This window comes from Cupressus sempervirens, chromosome 5, assembly GCF_028749045.1.
Source record: "Cupressus sempervirens isolate cs-2001-9-10 chromosome 5, ASM2874904v1, whole genome shotgun sequence".
In the NCBI taxonomy this organism is placed as follows: Eukaryota; Viridiplantae; Streptophyta; class Pinopsida; order Cupressales; family Cupressaceae; genus Cupressus; species Cupressus sempervirens.
In genome coordinates, this window is record NC_143122.1 from 815,973,925 (window position 1) to 815,981,713 (window position 7,789).

The window sequence follows — 7,789 nt, forward strand, 5'->3', positions numbered from 1 at the left end:
TCAATATGCTGGTCATTTTATTTCTTAAACATATACTACGAATGAATGATTTATCCATAATATTATACTAAAAACCACCGCTTTTATAGTTATTTTTAATACATCCATAAAATTTTCAAATTGAATCTTCTTTGTTTGAAGTTTTAGTACATGTAAATAGATTCGTCAGTCTTACCTTTCTTTTCTTCATCTTCTGGTTATTCTTCCTATCCATTGTCTTCGTAAATTAACTACTAACAAAATTTGAGGAGAAGAAGACAAACGATATGTCTGGCTAATTCAATTTGGGAAAATATTCCAATCGACCAGTACAATGAGCTGCCACTAATTAAGCAGAGGACACAAAAATCCATCTTTAATTGTTACAGTTTCTTATGGTTTCTTCAAATTACTGAATCGGAACTCTCTGAAGCCAATCCATGAAAAAAGGCCGCAATCTAATCATAACATCTTCAGATTCTTCGTCTTTCCATCCTTCATCTACTTAGATTAATTCTTTCACAAAATTTGCTCGGAAAACATGACAATACAGATTTCTGGATGAACACAAGTGTAAAAACCCTCATTGGTTTTTTTTTTGAATTTGTTTCCAAATAACCCATTACAATGTGACCCGCCAATGTGCAGGGTGGAGAAAAATCCATCTCTAATTTTTACAGTGCCGTATGGTTTCTTCAAATTCTTGAAGCAGAGCACTCTCAAGCCATTTCTCCGCCTCGTCCATGATAGAAGGGCTCAATCTGATCATCAACACACAAAATTCATGTTGATTAAGAGCCCCATCACCATCCAGATCCCCTTCTTGCACCATCGCCTGGAGCTCTGAATCCATCAAAGAATCCAACCCCAAAACGGCAGAATTTTTCCTCAGACTCTCCAAAGTAATCACGCCCAATTGGGGATCTGCTAGAAGCCGAAACCCATTACACAATTCCGCCATAAAATCCTCTCCCCCCAATTTCTCCGCCATTGTTGGCAAGAAATCCTGGAACTCCGCCATTAAAATTTCCAGATTGAAGCGCTGAATCGAAGCTTGGAACTTTCAATCGAATTCTCCAAAATACTTGAACTGCGTAATTCTTCAAATGGGGGGAATTTTATAGCGTGCGCACCGTCCGTCTTCAGAGAAATCATGGGCTGTAAAAATATGAGAAATTGGAAGGAAACTGCTGAATTGCCGTCCAGCCGTCCAACACGGGTTAAATGAATGCGAGAATCTGTCAGGAGGCGACCAAATGGCTGTTTAAAAGTGGGCGTTTGCAGACGGTTTCCAACTTGCAACCAAAGCTCGGATTTTCCTGGAAGTTGCCTTTGATGGATCTTCTCGAATATCCGTCAGTTGACAAAGTTAGTGGTATACAGGGGATTTGTGCCGGCCACCTCATCTAGAGTTGTCGATATAATTTTTCCTCGGGACAAATCTGGCACAATTTGACCAACAATTATATCGGTCAAAAAAAATTTTATAAACTTTTTTGAAGTTTATGCATTATAAGAACAAGGGACGCAGTGCATCATAGTTTCTGCCTAATGCATAATGGTTGTAGAGGTGTAGATGAGTGAGAATCTAAATTAACATTGTAAATGCATTAATTTTTGCCTAGAAATGCACTTGTGATCTGATAGGATTGTTCATATTTTGTTGTTAAATTCTCGTCCTAGAAATGAGCTTGTGATCTAATATGATGGCTCATATTTTGTTGTTAAGTTCTTGTGCTATATATTATTATATTTTTGGGCTATTAAGCCCAAGAATAAGAGGCCAAAGTCTCCAATATGGCACTAAGTACTTAATATCATACTACGATCAATATTTAGACAAATTTGCACCTTCTACATTGACAACTTAAATTATGTGCAATGAGAAAAGATATACATACCAATATTTGAATTATAGAACTTGAAGAAGTGATGAAGCATTTGGAGTATCACATTATATGTTTAAGCATACAAAAAAATTAGGATAGAGATATAGATAGAGATAAATAGCAGTATAGAATTATAACAACATAAATATATATGCAAAGGAAAAAAGGATAGATAATATAGAAGAGGAAGAGGAAGAGAGATAAAATAGTAAGATAGAGTGATACCAACATAAGTTGTGTCTCTGTGTGAGAGAGAGATAATTAAATATAATTATTTTTCTTAATAAAACAAATAGTCGAAATAAAATCATACTTATAATAAAAAATTAAAATATATTATATTTTAATTAATGAAACTAAGAATTTAATTTTTATATTAAAACTCACATTTCTATAAGAAAAAATGAAATGTATTGAAATATAAAAGTATTTTATAAGTAAAACTAATTGTTTGATTTTACACAATTAGAGAAGGTTTACTATTTAATGTTTTGTATTTCCAAATTTTTCATAAAATTAAGTAATTTTTAATTATACAATAATATCTATATAATTTAATATGTAAATTTATAAATAATGAATAGATGTAATACATATAAATTTGATGTTAATGAATAAATATGATGTAATAAATAAGAAATAAAATATAACTATTTAATAGGCAAGAGCCTACAACAAAATAGTAAATTGTGAGCCTCTTATCAAAGAGGTCTTCGGTTCAAATCTACCCGTGCTTAATAAAAATAATAATTAATAATAATACATAATAATTAATCTTGACTTCGGCCTCTTACTGATCATTATATATAAAAACTTAATAATAATTTATATATATTTTAGAATTGAATAATTTCTTTTTTGTGGTTATTTTTTTAGTATTTTTTTGATATAAAATATAATTATTAATTTAATATTAAAATAAATATTTAAGTTTTAAATGTATTTCAACTAAATGATAAATTGTTGAAATAAAAAATATTAATAATAAAAAATGATATAATTTATAAATTGTAACATTTATCAATTATACATATTACAAACACTATTATAAAATATAATTAAAAAATAATATTGGTATAATTTATTTTTGTAAAAGTAAAATAATAGTGATAATTTAACTACTTTTATTAAAAAAGCAAAATTTTAAAAAAAATATAAATTCAAATACAAAGATATAACATATTGAAATTATATAAAAAAGACATTTATTATATATATATATAACTTATACATTAGGCACAAGTCATATCAAATAGTAAAAAAAAGCATCAATGTAAAACTAATAATAAATATATTTAAAATAAGAAATTAAAAATATTTAATAGATTGTAATAATTAATATTGATTAGACATGTTGTGTAGGTGGAAGATAAATTGATTGAAAAGAAAGTATCTTATCAACTTGTCACAAATGTGGAAAAGATAAAGTTGTAATTAATACATTCATTAATGCAAGATGAAGTTGTTAGAAAATATTTGTATTTTTTGTTGAAAAAAATTAATATTTTCCCCTACTGAAAATAGCATGGACTAATAGAATGAATAAAAATGTGATTTATAAAATAATGAAAAATTAGAAAAAGATATAAACATTTGAAATTTCATATAATCTTTTAAATTTTTTGATTTGATTTGTTAGTGTTAAAGTAATATTAGCACTCACATGAATGCATAAGAATGTTGAATTGTGTTTTTAAAAAACTTATATCATTGGGGAAAGAATTTAGCAACTACACATCTTAACTTTGTATATTTGTATATCTTAAATAGTATGCTGGATTATGTGAGTTGATTGTTTAAAGCTAATGTTTACTATTGTTAAATATCCACTATGTTCTTACACCATTAGTTGGTCACTAAAAAATGTCAATACTTATGGCTAAATGTTTTAGTAGACGTTACAAAATGTCCCAATTGTGGTATGCAAATAGGCTAGTTTACCAACCAAAAGATAAAAGGAGATCGGATATTAGTACACATGTTATCATTTTGGGGCTCCTTTAATATTAATAATTGGGGAGTCATAACAAAAAGGTCAAGATTATTAGATCCCATGATGGTGACTAAGTCCTTTCCCCTAATAGGTTATTAGTTTGTTGGTGAAGTAGAAGGGTTCTTCAAGAAAATGTCAAGGGTCCAAACTTGAAAGTAGGGATAACCCTCACCTCTTAGCTAAAGAGATTCAACATAAGGCTCGTACATTTCTTTTCAAGTAGCTAAAATGACTTTGTAGATGAAAAGTTGTCCAAGTCAATAGGCCCTTGTCTTCTTAGTGAAGTTAAAAATTTTGTGGACAATTTATTCAAGATCAAGGATCGGTTGAATGGAACCAACATCATAAGAGATGATTGAGACTTTCTCTATGAAAAATCCTCTATAGTTAAGCATGCTCGACCTAGAATAGGACTGGGATGAGTGTATGACTTCTAGAGAAGTCCTTGTACTTTGTCTTTGTGGGCATCACGTAGATGTAATGAGTGATAAGTGTTTCATTCATTCTAACGAGAGACGGATCATGTGAACCACTACTCATAAAACATGGGTCGATAAGTTTGACTAAATAAAGTACACAATTGAATCTTGATAGGAATATCGCATATTAGATTATTATTGTTAGTATGTTTACTTTTTTGATAAATTAAATTTGGGTGGTTTATATAGATAAAAAATAATTAGTACAATAATTATTTATAGTGTATTTAATTTAAATGATTATTTGATCATTTTAATTGAGCTTTTATTTTTTTTATTGAATTTAATTTGAAAATTAAAATAAATATTAAGAATTACTATTTATATAGATAGTGGGGATTAAAAATGTGGATTCTCTACCCTTACCATTAATCTACACACACATTAAAATTAAATAAAAAATTAGTTTTATACTACATTCATCAAAATACACATTATTGTAAAGATGGTTTTAAAGATGGCATGACCTATAACAACTTTGGCTCCACATACTAGTCACTATCTTAGGTTAAGAAATAGTTGGTACAACCTTCACTTTTCATTTGAGTGAATTTTTGATGTCATCAACCACAATGGTTCATCGTGAAACATCTACAAGAAACTCAATTATTGCCCAAAATCTTAACAATGAACTCTTGATGAATTCCATTGTAAGAGAATTAGAATTATGTCATATACTAATAAGATGCACATATATAATATCTTTAATAATAAAATTAAGAAAATAGATCACATACCACACATGAGATGTTTATGGGTAAAGATGGCATAACATCCAATAGATGCTAAAATAGAATAAAGCATTGAGGTAAGGTAGTATTGTACAATATTCTTTCTAGACAAAATCACTTAACACTATATCTCTAAGAGATGTCAAATACAACATCATAATCACAACATCCATAACAATATTTTTTTCTACTATACATAAACCACCTCTTATTGAAATAATGGAGATTTGTTATCCAAAAAGGCAAACTCAAACCACTTAAGATAACTAATAATACAAGCTATCCAAATTGATATATGTACCTAAAGAGGTGTGTAGCAAGTGATACCCATATTTACCTACATAACTTCAAATATCAACTTCCTAGGTGCAAAACATGTCAATATCATGACAAATCATCCAACCATTTACACTTGACCTTAACAATGGTTTAAGCTTGATGATACTAGATCCCATCGCTAATCAACATTTTTCTACACCTATGTGATTATATTCGTTTGACTTCTACACTAGCATGCAACTAATTATTATATTTATTCCTTTGATTTCATGTATATGTACAATGGATGTATTGTTCATTTTTAAACCACAACATATCCATGATTCTTGCCTCTCACAACAATACGTGCACCTATATATTACACTCTTTGATATTATTAGAACCTTATATGGTTTTTTGCCACCATTTACAACTTATTTATTGGCTCATGAAAAGAATTATCCACTTACTCTCTTCTTTACATCTTACTTCTTACTTCCTACAGTTCATCAGTGCAACCTTTAGTACACTCTTGAGCTTCCTATTCCTTGACTTTTCTTTAGATTTAACTAGTGTTTAATATATTGCAATGCAACTTTTTCCTTTGCTACCAAAGCTTCATATATTTATTTTACACAAATTGATATTTATTGTTATAAAACATTCTAAATAAAGATAATGAAAACCCAATCTATCCATAAAACATAATTATCTATAGAAATATATAAATATCTATAACTAACAAATGTTTAGCCCTTATCTAATTGTTACTAATCTATTTTGCTTGTGATTTATGTACCAATTCCTTGTGAATGAAGTTAAAATAGCTAGCAAGATGTAAAAAAACATTATCCTATTAATTTTGAATACAACTATAAAGTTTAGAGATTGATTTTTCCTTGTTTGAAGCTATTGCGTTTACATGCATGTATAATCTCTTTATCATTGTCTTCTCTTTCCACTCTTCATCATCTTTTTGTTTGTCATCTTCATATCCTTCATCTTCTTAGATTAATTCCTAACAAAATTTGTTAAGAGAAGAGGATGGCCCAAATTTATGTATGAGAGAAATTTCAAAAACTTGCAATGTATTATTTGATCTTTGAATTGTTGGTGATGTTGAATGGCTCCAAATGAACTCATTGAAGATCAAATTTTATTAAATATAAAAACATCAACATCATAAGAAATGAACCGTCGTTAAAACAAATCATCATCATTTTTCCAATGACCCAATACAATGACACCCAATATGCAGGGGCAAACAAAAATCCATCTTAGTTGTTATAGTATCTCAGTGTTACTTCAAATTCATGAAATAGAGTCCTCTCAAGGCATTTCTTAGGTTCATCCATGAAAGAAGGGCTCAACCTAATCATGAACACACAAAATTCATGTTTATTGAGAGCCTGTCACAATCCAAATCCCCTTCCTACACTATCGCTTGGAGTTTTGAATCCGTCAAAGAATCCAAGCTCCAAAACAACAACATTTTTCTTCTTTCTTTTCAATTGAGGCATGGATCATTTGAGATGTGAAACTGGCAGATGGAAGGTCCCTAAAGAAAGGTGGCAGGAAAGAATTTGTAGGTTTTGCAGGTTTTAACTGTGAATTGATAGAAGTGGTGGGGAATTTTATAGCCTGTGCACTGCCCGCTTGATGAGAAATCGTGAACTGCTAAATATGAGAAATATGGAGGAAATTGCAGATTTCAACTCCGCTTGGAAGAATTTGCAATAATTTGTCAAGACGACCAAACGGGAGCTTAAAAATGGCTACTTGTAGAAAGTTCCAACTTCCCCACAAGCTCGGATTTTCCCGGAAACTGCCATCGCTCTATCTTCTCTGAATATACGTCGGTTCACGGAGTCAGTGGAAGATGAGTGTTGGCCACCTCATCTTGACGTGTCATTTATTGTATAATTTATTCTCAGGAATGAAGGTCAACTCTGACCATCTAACTAAATTTCAATGATTTTATTTTGAAGATGTAAATTATGTAGAAGAATAATTGTAGAGGAATTTTGATCGTTCAAAAATTTAAGACCAAAATGTCTCAATACGACCATGTAGAATATATTTTGCGCTGTACAAATTAGTAATTTTGTTTAAAGGTTATGGGATAAATTATATTAAAGGTTTCGAAAAAAATTTTCAGATTCGTATTCAAATATAAACAAGAGTTCTAGAAGAGCTAGAGTCCCTGTCTATTGAATAAATAGCTCATTTATACTTAAAGTGTACTAACAACAATTCCTCAATTTATAACTTCTATTATAATTTTAGAAAATTCTAATGATCTGTTGATAGTGGAGAGTGGTTCCGTACAGATTGATTGAGGACCCATTCAATAGTTGGTGTCTGGAAGGATGGCAAATGGGCACTGCTAGCAGGTACAAATATCTAATGATTTAGTGAGTGCTATAATGTTGACTTAATTTGAGAGGCATACTTTTTTGG

The 7,789-nt window shown here is 29.9% G+C and overlaps 1 pseudogene across 1 annotated transcript; it reads right to left on the minus strand.

Annotated features, from left to right (window-relative positions):
• Positions 1–242: 242 nt before the first annotated feature.
• LOC149558399 (calcium-binding protein KIC pseudogene) lies at positions 243–1,000 on the minus strand (annotated as a pseudogene). The gene has a single exon (XR_016365033.1). The product of XR_016365033.1 is annotated as a calcium-binding protein KIC pseudogene (transcript).
• Positions 1,001–7,789: the final 6,789 nt, after the last annotated feature.